The sequence below is a fragment of the Bos javanicus genome, chromosome 7, assembly GCF_032452875.1.
Source record: "Bos javanicus breed banteng chromosome 7, ARS-OSU_banteng_1.0, whole genome shotgun sequence".
Taxonomy (NCBI): domain Eukaryota; kingdom Metazoa; phylum Chordata; class Mammalia; order Artiodactyla; family Bovidae; genus Bos; species Bos javanicus.
This window is the reverse complement of record NC_083874.1, coordinates 10,130,803-10,148,985: the sequence shown is the minus strand read 5'-3', so window position 1 is coordinate 10,148,985 and position 18,183 is coordinate 10,130,803. Positions and strand designations below refer to the sequence as shown.

Genomic DNA, 18,183 nt, shown 5'->3' with positions numbered 1-18,183 from the left:
ATAAACAGGTTTCTAAGCACAGTGATCTGGTACATGGAGAGAAAATGTGCAAATATAAAGTGCTGCAGTTCTGGTTTCTCTGTTAATTGCAGAAGAAGAAATTTTGATATTCGTGTATCATTTCCTGGTCTCATGTGGCCCTCATCAACTTATTGATTTTTTCTCTTTGATAATAGCCATTCTTATTGTGTAAGGTGTAGCTCACTGCGATTTTGGTCTCTGTTTCTTTGAATATTAATGATGTTAAGCCTCTTTTCATGTGTCTGTTGGCCAGTTGTATATCTTCCTTGGGAAAAAATGTCTATTGAGGGTCCTCTACCCACTTTTAATATGATTCTTTATTTATTTATTTTAATTGAGTTGACTTAGTCTGATATATAGTTTAAGTTTTCTGTTTCTGCCTATCAACTTGATTTTTGGGGTACTTTTGCCTTCTCATTTAAAGTAAAAGAGAACACTTCAACTTTGCCTATATAACAGTTCTGGGTGCTGAACTCCCTCAGCTTTTCTTTATCTGGGAGAACCTTTATTTCTTATTCATATCTGAAGGATACTTTTGCTGGATGGAGGATTCTTGGCTAGCAGTTTTTATATCACAATAGTTTGGGAATGATATTCCATTCTCTCTTGGACTGTGGAGTCTGTGCTAAGAAATTTGTTGATAACCCAATGTGGGTATCTTTGCAGCATGCTCACTTTTTTCTGGATACCTTTAATATTCTTTCTTTTTAATAACTTTTATTGAAATGTAATTGATTTACAATGTCATATTAGTCCCAGGTATACAGCAAAATGATATATACATATGTTATTTTTTAGATTCTTTTTCCAGTATAGATTATTACAAGATATTGAGTTTATTTCCCTGTATTTAATTCCCTAGGTCCTTGTTGATTGCAATATATATATAGAGATAGATAGATAGATAGATATTAGTATATAAAAACAGCATTCTTTCACTGACTTTTAAAACATTTTCTTTATTTATTTGCTGTATTTCTTTTTTTTTTTCTTTTTTTCTTTTTTTTCTTTCTGGGTTCTCTTTTTTTTTTTTAATTTTATTTTATTTCCAAACTTTACATAATTGTATTAGTTTTGCCAAATATCGAAATGAATCCACCACAGGTATACATGTGCTCCCCATCCCGAACCCTCCTCCCTCCTCCCTCCCCATACCATCCCTCTGGGTCATCCCAGTGCACTAGCCCCAAGCATCCAGTATCGTGCATCGAACCTGGACTGGCAACTCGTTTCTTACATGATATTTTACATGTTTCAATGTCATTCTCCCAAATCTTCCCACCCTCTCCCTCTCCCACAGAGTCCATAAGACTGTTCTATACATCAGTGTCTCTTTTGCTGTCTCGTACACCGGGTTATTGTTACCATCTTTCTAAATTCCATATATATGCGTTAGTATACTGTATTTATGTTTTTCCTTCTGGCTTACTTCACTCTGTATAATAGGCTCCAGTTTCATCCACCTCATTAGAACTGATTCAAATGTATTCTTTTTAATGGCTGAGTAATACTCCATTGTGTATATGTACCACAGCTTTCTTATCCATTCATCTGCTGATGGACATCTAGGTTGCTTCCATGTCCTGGCTATTATAAACAGTGCTGCGATGAACATTGGGGTACACGTGTCTCTTTCCCTTCTGGTTTCCTCAGTGTGTATGCCCAGCAGTGGGATTGCTGGATCATAAGGCAGTTCTATTTCCAGTTTTTTAAGGAATCTCCACACTGTTCTCCATAGTGGCTGTACTAGTTTGCATTCCCACCAACAGTGTAAGAGGGTTCCCTTTTCTCCACACCCTCTCCAGCATTTATTATTTGTAGACTTTTGGATGGCAGCCATTCTGACTGGTGTGAAATGGTACCTCATAGTGGTTTTGATTTGCATTTCTCTGATAATGAGTGATGTTGAGCATCTTTTCATGTGTTTGTTAGCCATCTGTATGTCTTCTTTGGAGAAATGTCTATTTAGTTCTTTGGCCCATTTTTTGATTGGGTCGTTTATTTTTCTGGAGTTGAGCTGTAGGAGTTGCTTGTATATTTTTGAGATTAGTTGTTTGTCAGTTGCTTCATTTGCTATTATTTTCTCCCATTCTGAAGGCTGTCTTTTCACCTTGCTAATAGTTTCCTTTGATGTGCAGAAGCTTTTAAGGTTAATTAGGTCCCATTTGTTTATTTTTCCTTTTATTTCCAATATTCTGGGAGGTGGGACATAGAGGATCCTGCTGTGATGTATGTCAGAGAGTGTTTTGCCTATGTTCTCCTCTAGGAGTTTTATAGTTTCTGGTCTTACGTTTACATCTTTAATCCATTTTGAGTTTATTTTTGTGTATGGTGTTAGAAAGTGGTCTAGTTTCATTCTTTTACACGTGGTTGACCAGATTTTCCAGCACCACTTGTTAAAGAGATTGTCTTTAATCCATTGGATATTCTTGCCTCCTTTGTCAAAGATAAGGTGTCCATATGTGCGTGGATTTATCTCTGGGCTTTCTGTTTTATTCCATTGATCTATATTTCTGTTTTTGTGCCAGTACCATACTGTCTTGATAACTGTGGCTTTGTAGTAGAGCCTGAAGTCAGGTAGGTTGATTCCTCCAGTTCCATTCTTCTTTCTCAAGATCGCTTTGGCTATTCGAGGTTTTTTGTATTTCCATACAAATTGTGAAATTATTTGTTCTAGCTCTCTGAAGAATACTGTTGGTAGCTTGATAGGGATTGCGTTGAATCTATAAATTGCTTTGGGTAGTATACTCATTTTCACTATATTGATTCTTCCAATCCATGAACATGGTATATTTCTCCGTCTATTAGTGTCCTCTTTGATTTCTTTCACCAGTGTTTTATAGTTTTCTATATATAGGTCTTTAGTTTCTTTAGGTAGATATATTCCTAAGTATTTTATTCTTTCCGTTGCAATGGTGAATGGAATTGTTTCCTTAATTTCTCTTTCTGTTTTCTCATTATTAGCGTATAGGAATGCAAGGGATTTCTGTGTGTTGATTTTATATCCTGCAACTTTACTATAGTCATTGATTATTTCTAGTAATTTTCTGGTGGAATCTTTAGGGTTTTCTATGTAGAGGATCATGTCATCTGCAAATAGTGAGAGTTTTACTTCTTCTTTTCCAATTTGGATTCCTTTTATTTCTTTTTCTGCTCTGATTGCTGTGGCCAAAACTTCCAAAACTATGTTGAATAGACTGCACTGAGTCTTCCTTGCTTTGCGGGGGCTTTCTCTGGTTGCGGAAGTAGGGGGAGCTACTCTTCACTGCGGTGACCTCTCTTGGTGCAGAGCACAGGCTCTACAGTACAGGCTCAGGAGTTGTGGTGCTCTGGCTTAGTGACTTTGTGACGTGTGGAATCTTTCCAGACCAGGCACCGAACCCAGTGCCTGTTCCTGCCTTGGAAGACAGATTCTTGCTTACTGCACCACCAGGGAAGTCTTTTCTTCCATTAACTTTTGACAGTTTTAGTACGTGTGTGTTGGAGAAGGTCTTTTGCATCGAAACATCTATGTGTCTTATTATAATACCTCTGTGGATGTATGCATTCGGTTTCTTTCCCAGACTTGGAAAATTCTCAGCTATTATTTCTATACATAGTCTCTCTGATCCTTTCTCCCTCTCTTCTGCTTTTGAGACACCCAGTATCCTTCTTACCTGTTCTAGTAGAGTCAGAAGTCTCTCAGAGAATATCTTCATTAAAAAAAAAAAAAAAAAAAAAACTTAGTTCTGTCCTCACATCTACCTGAATCATTCTATCTTTGAACTCACTATCTCTCTACTCCATATGGTCTCCACTTCCAGTGCTTTACAACTCATCCTTCATCTCATTTACTGAGTTCTTCAGCACCAGCACTTCTGTTTACTTATGTTTAAGGTTTTCATCATTTTGGAAACTGTTCCTTATGTTCATTATTTTTATTCCTCAGCTAACTGAAGTGTCTTTGTGAGTTTTCTTGTAGCTTGTTGAGCTTCTTCATGGCACTATTTTGAATTCTGCACTTGGTTGATCATAATCTTTCATGACTTTAAATTAGTTCATGGAGAACTGTTGTTTTCTTTTTGTGATTCCATGTTACTGTGGTTTTTCATGATGCTCAGTGGGTTGCTCCTCTCTCTGTGAATTTGAAGGAGCAAACAATGTTCTTATGTGCTTAAAGCCTTGTATACTTTGATTCTAACAATTCAACAGATTGCTAACAGAGGTCCTTCTGCATTTTTCAATTCAGTGACTTTGTGGCACAAGTTTTTGGTTTGTTTCACATAAGCTGCTCCTGGCTATATTTGAGGAACTACATTTTTTGCATTTCATGCCCTCTTCCAAAGGCATTATCATTGTCCTGGCCATCAGTGTTTGTGCCTCCAGCATCACTGGTGACCTGATGTTGCCAGTGTCCCTGATGTGGCTGGCATCTTTGCTGGGGGTTCCCATAGTGGTAGGTGCTCTTGCCACATGCAGGGTGACTTTGCTTGAGGGCCCCCCCACTGATGCCTGGTTCCCTGGGGCTGCAGGTGCTGCTGCATCCAGGAGGCCAAAGCTTCACGCGCCACTTCAAGTGGGACTCCAAGGTGCTCTGGGGCTGTGGGCTCAGCTGCCTCAGCCATGGACTGGGATCAGATCACTGCCTCTGTTGTTACCCTGGCTCCACTTCCTCCATGTGAAAAATTTGCTCACCTTCAGGTGCACAACTGTGTGTATCTCTGGTGTCCCGACGTGTTGGGTAGAAAAAAAAAAAAACTTTATTGATGAATGATGTTATATACAAGTTGTAGGCTGGGAGGAGAAACAAAGGGAGTGTCTTCTGCCACCATAATACTGATGTCACCGATGATAAACTTTTCCCCACAATCTATCAGGTTAAAATTGGGGCTTCCCAGGGGGCTCAGTGGTTAAGAATCCACCTGCAAGTGCAGGAGATGCAGGAGATGTAGGTTCGATCCCAGGATCAAGAAAGTACCCAGAAGGAGAAATGGCAACCCACTCCAGTATTCTTGCCTGGAGAATCCCATGGACAGAGGAGCCTGGTGAGCTACAGTCCATGGGGTCACAAACATCAGACACCACTGAGGACACATGCATAAGCTTAAGATTAAAATACACAAATAAATGGAGTAGACTATCCTATATTAGTGAAGAAAAAATTGCTACATGGCTCCATACAACCCCAAGGATGAGCTTTAGAGTTCCAACACATAGAATTACTGAGAAACATAGACTCATGAGAAATCCAGTAGAGATCAGAACAATTCCTTAATATTAAATATGATTTGATAATAAAGACATCATATTAGAACAGTTACTGTTAGGATGAGTGGTTATGCAGCAACAAATCACTGAATAAAATAAAAAATGGTATAGACTCCAATAATCTCATTCTATGCATTTATTCTCATCTTTAAAGATAGCATTCACTACTCTGTTTTTTAATTGTATTACAGATAATTATATTAAAAAGTTTATTCCATTGCAGTTTCCTCCCAGTTAAGCAGGATATTGGCAAACATGTTTGCACAAATTGTGAACTGAACCACATGACTGGATAGGCAGTCAAGCTCTCTAGTGAGTCATCTTTGATCATGAGGTATATATACATACTATACATATAGAAAAATTTGACCCTTGAATAATGCAGATTTTGGATCAATTGTACCTTGTGCAATTGAAAATCTGACTGTAACATTGCAATCAATCCTCCCTATCCATAGCTCCACACCCTCTGATTCAGTCAACCCTTTTATAAAATTATATAAATTGCCTTGGATTTTACATGTACACTGTTTTACATTAGTAATATATCTCATGACAATTTTTTTTCCATAAAGCAAGGCAAAAATTACTCAGGATGAAATTTGTCATTTAAGAAAGTATTATTCTTCATGTCACTCCATAAAAAATATAAATGCCCAAATATTTCATATTCAAAGTTTGGAAAATTTTGAAGTAGAAAAAAGCACAACTTTAAAAAAAAATACCTAAATGATAGAATGAAAAGAAAGTATAATAAAGTGAGTAACTGAGATTGTATAGAAAAGTTGAATTTTTATAAAAATGGATATCCAAGGAAATAAGTAAAAGGAGTAAATTTTATTCCACACTGAGGAAAGTGTCACAATTACTGATTCTCAGGCTTTGAGCAATGCAGTCAAGGGCACTTCATCTGCCCCAGGACAATTGGCCTTTTTATACCTACTATTTCACAGACTCTCTTCAGAGCCCTCTTTATGTCTTTGTTCCTCAGACTGTAGATGAAGGGGTTCAGCATGGGTATGACCACAGTGTACATCACGGAGGCTATTGCACTTGAGTGTGAGCTGTGTGTAGCAGCAGAGCTAAGGTACACTCCTAGGCTCGTACAATAAAATAAAAAGACAACTGCGAGATGAGATGCACAAGTGGAAAATGCTTTAAACTTTCCCTGAGTTGATGAGATTCTTCGTATGGAAGAGACTATCTTAGAGTAAGAGTAAAGGATACCAGCAAACGGCCCACCAGCTAGTAGCACTGATGCCAAATACATCACCATGTTATTAAGAAAGGTATCAGAACAGGCAAGTTGGACCATCTGATTGAGTTCACAAAAAAAGTGGGGAATTTCCACCTCTCTACAGAAGGTCAGTTGCAAAACCATTAAAGTATGTAACAAGGAATTCATAGCACTCATTATCCAGGACACCAATAACAGTAGTCCACAGAGCCGAGGGTTCCTGATGTCTTTGTGGTGTAGGGGCTGGCAGATGGCCACAAAGCGGTCGTAGGCCATCACTGTCAGGAGGAAGTCATCTAATCCTGCAGACAATATGTAAAAATACGCCTGAATGATACAGCCTTCATAGGTTATGACTTTGCTCTGGTTCTCAATATTCTACAGCATCTTTGGGATGGTGGTGGAGGTGCAGCAGATGTCTACAAAGGACAAGTTGGAGAGGAAGAAGTACATGGGGGTGTGAAGGTGGGAATCAGAGATGATGACCAGGATAATGAGCAGGTTTCCAAACACAGCAATTAGGTACACGGAGAGGAAAAGTCCAAAGATGAGGGGCTGCAATTCTGGATCCTCTGAGAATCCCAGAAGAAAAAATTCAGAAAATTGTGTACTGTTACCTGGTTCCATGTGATGGAGGTGACTACCAGGAAAACAGGAAAATAGCATGAGTAATTTTCACAGAAACTGGCATAACTCACATAGTGCAATTTCTATTTTGCTCTCAATAAATTAATTTTAATGTCTTGTGTTTAGAAAAGTTCTATTTCATCTATACTGGGGAATTTTTGACCCATTCTAAGTATACTCCCAAAGAAATCATGCATTCTACAGTTGTAATGAGAAATATTTTCATACATTTGAAGAATATATATTGAGTGTCCACCGTTTTCAAAACACATATTGTTTAGTTGCTAAGCTGGATCTGGCACTTTTGAGACAATCCCCCCACCCCCCAGACTGTATGTATATGGTGCTGAAAAATGGATGTTTTCACAATCTAGTGATGGTGAAAGATGATGTGCAAATAAAATATAATATAATATGGCAAGTGATAACAGTTGCTGTGAAGAAAACAAAACTAGACATAAAAGAGAGTAGTAGGAGGTATGGAGAAGGCAATGGCACCCCACTCCAGTACTCTCGCCTGGAAAATCCCATGGACAGAAGAGCTGGAAGGCTGCAGTCCATGACATCGCTGAGGGTCGGACACGACTGAGTGACTTCACTTTCACTTTTCACTTTCATGCATTGGAGAAGGAAATGGCAACCCACTCCAGTGTTCTTGCCTGGAGAATCCCAGGGACGGGGAGCCTGGTGGGCTGCCATCTACGAGGTCGCACAGAGTCGGACACGACTGAAGTGACTTACCAGCAGCAGCAGTAGGAGGTATTTTCATGTATTGAGTGTTCAGGTAAGGCCAGCAATCAAGGTGATAATTGAACAGATAGCTCAAGAAAGGGAGAGAAAGATCTAGCATGATATCAAGAGAAATATGTGCCTGGCGAGGCAATGGCCACTACAAAGGACCTAAGGAAAATACTTGTTCCTTGCACTTTATGAATTTAGTTGCAAAAGCATCCTGTGAATTAAGGCATCTCCCATCCTTAGTACCTTCTCCTGACTGAGGTCGGGGCTCTGTGATAAGGCACCTTAATGGATGAATCCAGGCACCTATGCTTTAAGAACTGCTCTCAAGGCACAAGCACACAGTCACGGACACACACACACACACACACACAATTGTTCACACCACTTCCTCCTGGGGGTATTCCTACTACCCATTTCTCACCCAGAACAACCCTGCTCACACCATATACCATTATGACTCAAGCTGATCATGTCAGATCATCTTTCTCCTACAGAATGCATAAATGGTACCCAGAAATTCCAGTTCACAGACTGCCCATGGACCAATAAACTTGGGGTTCTTTTTTATGATCACTTTCAGCTTTGTATTTAAAGAAACATAAAAAGTATGTGTGTGTGAAAGAGAGGCAGAGGGAGAGAGAAGAGAGGGATATGAAATAAACATTAGGGGTAAAAGATATAATAAGCTCTAATAGTCCCTGAGACTATGTGATGAATTTGTTTGGCAACATTCCAATTCCAGTCATCTCTACTTGACACCCAGGAAAAATAATTTTCAAAAAGAAAAATACATGTTTACCTTGACATAATAGTTATACTTTTATAATGAATGAAACATGAAATATTTGACTACCCCCCCAAAAAAATGGGCAAAGTAATAAAGTGAAGTGAAGTGAAGTGAAGTAGCTCAGACGTGTCTGACTCTTGGCGACCCCGTGGACTGTAGCCCACCAGGCTCCTCCATCCATGGAATTTTCCAGGCAAGAGTACTGGAGCGGGTTGCCATCATTTCCTTCTCCAGGGGATCTTCTTGACCCAGGGATCGAACCCAGGTCTCCTTCATTGCAGGCAGACACTTTACCGTCTGCTGCTACTGCTAAGTCGCTTCAGTCATGTCTGACTCTGTGCAGACTCCTTCTACCGTCTGAGCCACCAACAAAAATGAGTATCCAAAGTAAAACAACAAAAGCTAAACATGTTTTACATAAAGCAATAGAAGACATTTCCCCCAAATCTTTTCCATTTCTTTGACCAACTTTTTTACTGTTCTATAGGGAATGAGGCAAGCTCTTTCCCAGTTTTCTTATGGGGCATAATTTTTTAAGCACTATCATATTTTCACTTAGCACTATCATATTTTTAAAATAAATCTGATGAGCATACCCCAATGCAATTCTGGTCTTTGTTCAACATGCACAAGGCTTTTTAAACTATACTCTGTAAAGTCTATATACACCATGTCAATCCATCCTTTTGTCCTGAATAGATTTTTCCACAGGATTCGTGCCTGAAGATGTTATATTATATTATAATAGATGTTCATTGTATTATTGTTGACCTATAGTTTTTCTTTTTTAATATAAATTTATTTATTTTAATTGGAGGCTAATTACTATTGTACTTTCAGAAAGATATGTGAATATATGTGCACTTATATAGAATAAGGGCCTTTCCAGGTGGCGCTAGTAGTAAAGAACCTGCCTAACAATGCAGGAGGCATAAGAAAGGCAGGTTCAATTCCTGGGTCAGGAAGATCACCTGGAGGAGGGAATGCAAGCCACTCCAGTATTTTTGCCTGGAGATCCCATGGACACAGGAGCCTAGTGGGCTACAGTCCATACGGTCGCAAAGAGTCAGATACAACTGAAGCCACTTAGCATGCATGCAGGCAAACAGAAATGTATTTAAATATGTGTGAAATTACAAAATAAAGAGAATTGCAGGAAAAATAATTGAATAAATTAGTCCCAAAGCAATTGTGTTTTTAAAAAATTGAATAGAGTTTCACATGCTAACTCAAACAATATTAAAATAGTAATGATTTACTGATATCCAATGGAATAATAATTAAATTGGGAAATGTGTAAACATGAATATATTATATAATGTTCCTGAAAATTATGACACATATTAGATTCTCAGTTATTATATATTGAATGAATCAGGATTTACTTCTCAATTATAGATTTCATTAAATACATATAAAATTGTACTTCAATTTGGGAAGATTAGATTATCGAATAAATCAGAGGGATCATCGATCCAATATAAAAACCAATCCTTTTTGGTGAATACCTAGAAAACTGCACACTAAAATCCACAAGTGTGCCGAACTGCCTTAAAGCAAGAAATCCAGCATAAGATACATATATTTAACTAAGTAAAATGAAAAAGCATTTTTATGGCAAAACAGTCCCCAAAAGGTCAACTGAGAAAGGACAAATCTTAAAAATCATTTCAAAAGCTGATAGTGGTAGAATAAGAGGTTTATATTATATGGGCATGTAATAATAAAATCGACACATCAAAATGACAATTCAAGGTATTATCTTTTATCATGCTCAGTAACTGGACTCTGTGGGAGAGGGAGAGGGAGGGATGATTTGGGAGAATGACATTGAAACATGTATATCATATATGAAATGAATCGCCAGTCCAGGTTCAATGCATGATACTGGATGCTTGGGGCTGGTGCACTAGGACGACCCAGATGGATGGTACAGAGAGGGAGGAGGGAGAGGGGTTCGGGATGGGGAACACATGTACACCTGTGGTGGATTCATGTTGATGTATGGCAAAACCAATACAATATTGTAAAGTAATTAACCTCCAATTAAAATAAATAAATTCATATTAAAAAAAAGAAAAGAACACTTTTTCAGAACCATCCATCTGGGGAAATACAGAGTTGTCACACAGTTTACAGTGGTGCTTTGAAACAGGGAGCACAGGTGCACTCTCTGTATTTGCAGACAGAAATTTAAAATGGTACTCTGTTGGGTAAACCATCCGGACAGTGGCACAGATATTAAAAGTACAGAGGTTGTTTGTAAACAACAGTTTACAGGCTTCTCAGTCTCAGCACCTGTTGACATTCTGAGACAGGTTGTTCTCTGTGGTGGGGTCTGTCCTGTGACTTGCAGGATGACTAGAGCACCCCTGACCTCCACCCACTGTTCCCAGAGTAACAGACAGATATTTCTACAAGCATTCAGTGTTCCCAGGGAAACAGAGTTGCTCTTATTTAGAAACACAGTTTATATTTAACAATCTCAAATATTTTTGTAGGAAGGATATAATAGCAACTTGAAGAGAAAGATTAGGAAAGACAGTCTGCAGTGTGAGTAGCACAGCCCCTGATGAAATACTAAACAGCTATTGAAATAATGAACCTATATCACATTGAATACGAGTTGACTGGAAGAAAATCCCTGGGGCATTATTGATCAGTAAAGGAAAAGGTAGGAAAAAAAAAAAAAAGACTGCACTGAATCAAGAGTATCTGTGATGTGCATAGGATTCTATTCATACATTTGTAGAAAAGTGTATGAATAGGTGTTTGTACCTAATATAGAAAGAAAAGTTTAGGAGGGAGGAGCTAAGATGGCAGAGGAGTAGGACAGGGACAACACTTTCTCCCCCACAAATTCATCAAAAGAACATTTAAACGCCGAGTAAATTCCACAAAACAACTTCTGAATGCCGGCAGAGGACATCAGGCACCCAGAAAAGCAACCCAAGTCTTCGAAAGGAGGTAGGAAAAAATATAAAAGACAAAAAAAGGGACAAAAGAGGGAGGGACGGAGTTCCGTCCAGGGAAGGGAGTCTTAAAAAGAGAGAAGTTTCCAAACACCAGGAAACCTTCTCACTGCCGAATCTGTGCCAAGCCTTGGAAGCACAGAGGGCAACATAACAGGGAGGAAAAATAAATAATTAAAACCCACACATTGTGAGCCCTACGGTCACTCTCCCAGCGGAGAAGCAGCTCAGACGCCTGCATCCACCATTAGCAAGCGGGAGCTGGGCAGGGAGGCGCAGCGTGGGCTGCATCGCAAGAATCTGGCCTGAATACCCCGAGCGCTATCTGAGTGAAATAATTTGGTCTAGCAAACCAGACTGTTGGATATCTACCACGTGAAAAGCCAGCCCTAACCTATGACACTGCCAGGCCCGCGCATGGAACAAAGGACTGAACAGAGATAGCCGGTGGCAGACCATCCCCCTCCAGTGATAGGCAGCCGGAGCCGGAAGGGGACAATCGCAGCCCCAGAGAGACATTATCTATAAAACTGTAAGCAGCTTCTTTGCTAACTAAAACTTCTTGGGGGTCTGGACAGTCAACATCTGCCTGAGAAGGTGTGCCAGAGCACTAGATAACTGAGCAGCGGGGATGCGATAAGTTGCAGCAATCGCACGTGCAAAACACCTCGTCACCTGAGCTGCTCAGATCTGGGAAGGGCACAAAACGCAGGCCGAACCGAGAGTCTGCACCTCTGAGAACTACCCAAGTGCCTGAACCTGAGCGGCTTGGACCTGGAAAGTACAGGCAGCCCAGGTCCGGCCACGGATGGTTACCAGCGGAGCAACCTAGAGCCTGAGCAGTGTGGGCAGAGAGGCTACACGCGCCATGAATGGCGGGCAGACCCAGTGTGGCTAAGGCACTGCGAGCACACGCCAGTGTTATTTGTTTGCAGCATCCCTCCCTACCTCCCCTCAGCACGACTGAACAAGTGAGCCTAAAAAAAAAAAAAAAAAAAAAAGTGTCCTCCACCATCCCCTTTGTGTCAGGGCAGAAACCAGATACTGAAGAGACCAGCAAACAGAAGAAGCTATAACAGAGAGAACCGCCTTGGAAGCTACAGGCAATAGATTAAAATCCTGTGGTTACTACCATCTACATAGGAAGGGGCCTATAGATCTTGAGAAATATAAGTCGAACCAAGGAACTAGCCGAAAATGAACTGAACCCACAATACTCACAACAAAACCAGAGAAAGTCCTAGATATATTTTTACTATTTGTACGATCATTCTTTCTTTCTTTCTTTCTTTTTTTAATTAAAAAAATTAAGTTCTCTATTATTCCTTTAATTTCCACTTTTATAACCGATTACTTTGCAAAAAAAAGAAGATCCTATTTTTTTAAAGCAAACTTCATATATATATATATTTATTTATAATTTTTGACCTTTTTTTTCCTTCTTTTCTTTAACATTGAATTTTTGAAATTCCAAACTCTACTCTAGATTTTTAATTTTAGCTTTTTAGTATTTATTATCAATTTTGTACCTATAGTTTTTTTTTGGGTTTTGTTTTTGTTTTTTTATATAATTTCTGTGACCCTTCTTTCTTTTTTCTTTTTCTTTTTCTCTGTTTCTTTCTCTTCTTCTTTTAAATAACATTGTATATTTGAAATTCCAAACTCTACTCTAGATTTTTAATTTATTCTTTTTGGTATTTGTTATCAATTTTGTAACTGTATTTTTTTTATAATTTATGCGACTTTGTTTGTTCTTTTTTGTTTGTTTGTTTGTTTTTCTCTCTCTCTTTCTTTTTCATCTTCTTTTTTTAACATTGTATTTTTTTTAATTTTATTTTATTTTTAAACTTTACATAATTGTATTAGTTTTGCCAAATATCAAAATGAACATTGTATTTTTGAAATTCCAAACTCTACTCTAGATTTTTAACTTTTGCTTTTTGGTATTAGTTATCAATTTTGTACCTATATTTTCTTTATAATTTTTGCGACCTTGTTTGTTTGTTTTTTTCTCTCTTTCTTTTCCTTCTCCTTTTCTTTAACATCATATTTTTGAAATTCAAAACTCTACTCTAGATCTTTAATTTTTGCTTTTATGTATTTGTTACCAATTTTGTACCTTTAAGAACCCAATCTTCAGTACCCATTTTTCACTAGGGAGCGAGATTACAGGCTTAACTGCTCTCTCTCCCTTTGGACTCTCCTTTTTCTCCACTAGGTCGCCTGTGTCTCCTCCCTAACCCCTCTCTACTCTACCCAACTCTGTGAATTTCTGTGTGTTCCAGATGGTGGAGAACACTTAGGGAACTGATTACTGGCTGGATCTGTCTCCCTCCTTTTCATTCCCCCCATTTATCCTCCTGGCCACCTCTGCCACCTTCCTCCTTCTCTTCTCCGTATAACTCTGTGAACAACTCTGAGCGGTCCAGTTGTGGTGTGCACATAAGGAAGAGATTACTGAATAGCCCACTCTGTCCTCTATTGATTCCACCCCATCTCATTTGGGTCACCTCTAACTCCCTCCTCACTCTTCTCTTCTCCATATAATGCTGTAAACCTCTCTGGGTGAAACAAGTTTCAGGGCAAGATATACCAAGCAAATTCTCCAGCAGCAAGGACCACAGCCCTGAGTTCCAAGATACAGGCAACCCAAAGTCACCCCAAAACCATAGACATCCCATAACTTATTACTGGACATTTCATTGCACTCCAAAGAGAAGAAATATAGCTCCACCCACCAGAACACTGACACAAGCTTCCCTAACCAAGAAACCTTGACAAGCCACCTGTACAAACCCACACAGAGCGAGGAAAGGCCACAATAAAGAGAACTCCACAAACTGCCAGAATACAGAAGGGACACCCCAAACTCAGCAATTTAAACAAGATGAAGAGACAGAGGAATACCCAGCAGATAAAGGAACAGGATAAATGCCCACCAAACCAAACAAAAGAGGAAGAGATAGGGAATCTACCTGATAAAGAATTCCAAATAATGATAGTGAAATTGATCCAAAGTCTTGAAATCAAAATGGAATCACAGATAAATAGCTTGGAGACAAAGATTGAGAAGATGCAAGAAAGGTTTAACAAGGACCTAGAAGAAATAAAAGAGAGTCAATATAAAATGAATAATGCAATAAATGAAATTAAAAACTCTCTGGAGGCAACAAATAGTAGAATAATAGAGGCAGAAGATAGGATTCGTGAATTAGAAGATAGAATGGTAGAAATAAATGAATCATAGAGGATAAAAGAAAAATGAATTAAAAGAAATGAGGCCAATCTTAGAGACCTCCAGGACAATATTAAACGCTACAACATTCGAATCATAGGGGTCCCAGAAGAAGAAGACAAAAAGAAAGACCATGAGAAGATACTTGAAGAGGTAATAGTTGAAAACTTCCGTAAAATGGGGAAGGAAATAATCACCCAAGTCCAAGAAAACCAGAGAGTCCCAAACAGGATAAACCCAAGGCAAAACACCCCAAGACACATATTAATCAAATTAACAAAGATCAAACACAAAGAACAAATATTAAAAGCAGCAAGGGAAAAACAACAAATAACACACAAGGGAATTCCCATAAGGATAGCAGCTGATCTTTCAATAGAAACTCTTCAAGCCAGGGGGGAATGGCAAGACATACTTAAAGTGATGAAAGAAAATAACCTACAGCCCAGATTATTGTATCCAGCTAGGATCTCACTCAAACATGAAGGAGAAATCAAAAGCTTCTCAGACAAGCAAAAGCTGAGAGAATTCAGCACCACCAAACCAGCTCTCCAACAAATACTAAAGGATATTCTCTAGACAGGAAACACAAAAATGGGGTATAAACTCGAACCCAAAACAATAAAGTAAATAGCAATGGGATCATACTTATCAGTAATTACCTTAAACGTAAATGGGTTGAATTCCCCAACCAAAAGACAAAGACTGGCTGAATGGATACAAGAACAAGACCCCTACATATGTTGTCTACAAGAGACCCACCTCAAAACAGGAGACACATACAGACTGAAAGTGAAGGGCTGGAAAAAGATTTTCCATGCAAATAGGGACCAAAAAAAATCAGGAGTAGCAATACTTATATCAGATAAAATAGACTTTAAAACAAAGGCTGTGAAAAGAGACAAAGATGAGTTTGGCGTGTGGGGAGCCAACAGGCATGGTACGCTGACCTCCCAGTATGCTGAGTCTCCCTTCTTTCAGCGGCTTTTACCCTCTGAAGATCATCTGTCTTGGCCTCCAGGTCGGCTGGCAGTGAGAAATGTTCCCTTAGCCTACAAATATTTATTGAGTGCCTATGATATACCAGGTCCAGACTCTCTGTCAGCGGTCTCCCTCTGGACATCAAACCTCGGGAGCTATATCTGCTTTTCAGACCATTTAAGGGCTACGAAGGTTCTCTTATAAAGCTCACATCTAAGCAGCCCGTAGGTTTTGTCAGTTTTGACAGTCGCTCAGAAGCAGAAGCTGCCAAGAATGCTTTGAATGGCATCCGCTTCGATCCTGAAATTCCGCAAACACTATGACTAGAGTTTGCTAAGGCAAACACGAAGATGGCCAAGAACAAACTAGTAGGGACTCCAAACCCTAGTACTCCTCTGCTCAACACTGTACCTCAGTTCATTGCCAGAGAGCCATATGAGCTCACAGTGCCTGCACTTTACCCCAGTAGCCCTGAAGTGTGGGCCCCGTACCCTCTGTACCCAGCGGACTTAGCGCCTGTGCTGCCTCCTCCTGCTTTCACCTACCCCGCTTCACTGCATGCCCAGTGTTTCTCTCCTGAGGCAAAGCCCAACACACCTGTCTTTTGTCCACTTCTCCAGCAAATTAGATTTGTCTCTGGGAATGTGTTTGTAACATATCAACCTACTGCAGACCAGCAAAGGGAGCTCCCATGTTGAATTTGCTTGTTAGCTGTTTTTTGTTGTTGTTGTTTGTTTTTTCCCTTCCCTCCCTTTTGCAAAAACTATTTCTTGGTAACGTTTGAGAGATTTCAATAAAAATTTTAATTAGAGCAAAAAAAAAAAAAAAAAAAGAAAGAAAAGAAAAGAGACAAAGATGGTCACTACATAATGATCAAAAGATCAATCCAAGAAGAAGATATAAAAATTATAAATATATATGTGCCCAACATGGGAGCGCCGCAATATGTAAGACAAATGCTAACAAGTATGAAAGGAGAAATTAACAATAACACAATAATAGTGGGAGACTTTAATACCCCACTCACACCTATGGATAGATCAACTAAACAGAAAATTAACAAGGAAACACAAACGTTAAATGATACAATAGACCAGTTAGACCTAATTGATATCTATAGGACATTTCATCCCAAAACAATGAATTTCATCTTTTTCTCAAGCGCACATGGAACCTTCTCCAGGATAGATCACATCCTGGGCCATAAATCTAGCCTTGGTAAACTCAAAAAAATTGAAATTATTCCGAGTATCTTTTCTGACCACAATGCAGTAAGATTAGATCTCAATTACAGGAGAAAATCTATTAAAAATTCCAACATATGGAGGCTGAACAACATGCTGCTGAATAACCAGCAAATCACAGAAGAAATCAAAAAAGAAATCAAAATTTGCATACAAACTAATGAAAATGAAAACACAACTCAAAACCTGTGGGACACTTTAAAAGCAGTCCTAAGGGGAAAGTTCATAGCAATACAGGCACACCTCAAGAAACAAGAAAAAAGTCAAATAAATAACCTAACCCTACACCTAAAGCAACTAGAAAAGGAAGAAATGAAGAACCCCAGGGTTAGCAGAAGGAAAGAAATCTTAAAAATTAGGGCAGAAATAAATGCAAAAGAAACAAAAGAGACCATAGCATGAATCAACAAAGCCAAAAGCTGGTTCTTTGAAAGGATAAATAAAATTCACAAGCCATTAGCCACATTCATCAAGAAATAAAGGGAGAAAAGTCAAATTAATAAAATTAGAAATGAAAATAGAGAGATCACAACAGACAACACAGAAATACAAAGGATCATAAGAGACTACTATCAACAATTGTATGCCAATAAAAAGGACAACGTGGAAGAAATGGACAAATTCTTAGAAAAGTACAACTTTCCAAACTGGACCAGGAAGAAATAGAAAATCTTAACAGACCCATCACAAGCACGGAAATTGAAACTGTAATCAAAAATCTTCCAGCAAACAAAAGCCCAGGTCCAGACGGCTTCACAGCTGAATTCTACCAAAAATTTAGAGAAGAGCTAACACCTATCCTGCTCAAACTCTTCCAGAAAATTGCAGAGGAAGGTAAACTTCCAAACTCATTCTATGAGGCCACCATCACCTAATACCAAAACCTGACAAAGATCCCACAAAAAAAGAAAACTACAGGCCAATATCACTGATGAACATAGATGCAAAAATCCTTAAGAAAATTCTAGCAACCAGAATCCAACAACACATTAAAAAGATCATACACCATGACCAAGTGGGCTTTATCCCAGGGATGCAAGGATTCTTCAATATCCTCAAATCAATCAATGTAATACACCACATTAACAAAT

The 18,183-nt window shown here is 38.8% G+C and overlaps 2 pseudogenes; one reads left to right on the top strand and one right to left on the bottom strand.

Moving 5' to 3' along the window:
* Positions 1–6,122: 6,122 nt before the first annotated feature.
* LOC133251955 (olfactory receptor 7A17-like) lies at positions 6,123–7,435 on the bottom strand (annotated as a pseudogene).
* Positions 7,436–15,949: 8,514 nt separating this feature from the next.
* Positions 15,950–16,673, top strand: LOC133251855 (RNA-binding protein with multiple splicing-like; annotated as a pseudogene).
* Positions 16,674–18,183: the final 1,510 nt, after the last annotated feature.